This window comes from Haplochromis burtoni, unplaced genomic scaffold (assembly GCF_018398535.1).
Source record: "Haplochromis burtoni strain Fernald_Lab_line unplaced genomic scaffold, NCSU_Asbu1 Contig_210, whole genome shotgun sequence".
In the NCBI taxonomy this organism is placed as follows: domain Eukaryota; kingdom Metazoa; phylum Chordata; class Actinopteri; order Cichliformes; family Cichlidae; genus Haplochromis; species Haplochromis burtoni.
Window position 1 is genome coordinate 415,788 of NW_024582571.1, and position 1,141 is coordinate 416,928.

Consider the following 1,141-nt stretch of genomic DNA (forward strand, 5'->3'; position numbering starts at 1 on the left):
GGGAAACAGCGAGGTGAAAGGTGAACCGCGTTATAGCGAGGGACCACTGTAATTTTGAAGGTAAGTCACAACATACCCTTCGTAAATACTAATGTATAGAAACCCTTACCAGCAATCGTTCATTTTTTGTGTGGCTTCTTTTCACGGTTTGTTAACATGCTGTGTAGGTGTGTACTTGACTAGCTGATCTCGACATAATGGGGGAAAGATTTGGTTTGACTATTCTTCACCTGTAATTTGAATGCTGAACATTTGCCCGTTTAAATCATAAGACCAGTCACTATACAAAGATGTGCTTCTGAATGTGGATGATGTGTCTTCTAATTTTGTAATGCAGTTCTGCTTGTGTTGAGTGATGTAAACAACTGATCGATCTTTAAACGTCAAAATTGTTCATTAGATTTTTTTATGATACAACAGTGGTGAGTGTTCCCACCTTCTGCTCTTTGTAACTTAACGCGATCTTTCTGTTTTCGAGTTTTGGACATGATTTTGGAGGATATCTTCGCGATTGACCGCAAAGTAAAGCTACCGGAAATGTACAACCCCACATCCGGTCTCAAACCAGGAAGTTAGCATTTTCTCGTGCACAGGGTCTATACTGCGGGTGACAGGGTTTATTATGTCAAACTGCAGCTTGTTTAGTTTAAACAGTCTGCATTAAGCTGGGCAAACACTGCGATATTTTTTTTTGTTTTTTGTTTTTTTTTCCCCAGTCGTGTTATTCAGCTCCTGCTCAGACTGTACAATTGAATCTCAGGGGTTAGAAGTTCATAGGTCACGATGCAGGGTCTCACACTATACGGCCTGATGCGACCTGAATGCTCAAACTGTGCGTTCATAACATGAAGCTTATCATACAAAATCTGTCCCTCGCTCTCCCTCTCTCTGTCTTTCACTCACACAGACACACACGCGATCAACTTTGCTAAATTACTAATGAAAAACGCAGCTGTGATTGAGCAGCAATGTCCATCCAGCTCTTTTCATGGTTGTTGTAGTCGTGATAATTTTGTGAGGCCACACTGAAAAGTCTCGGATACGTAAGCGTAGAGCTGCCACCCAGGCAAAAGAAAAATAGAGTTTTCAGACCCCTTCAGACGTGAAAGCGTGTATCGCTTTTACTATCAACAAGTAGCGG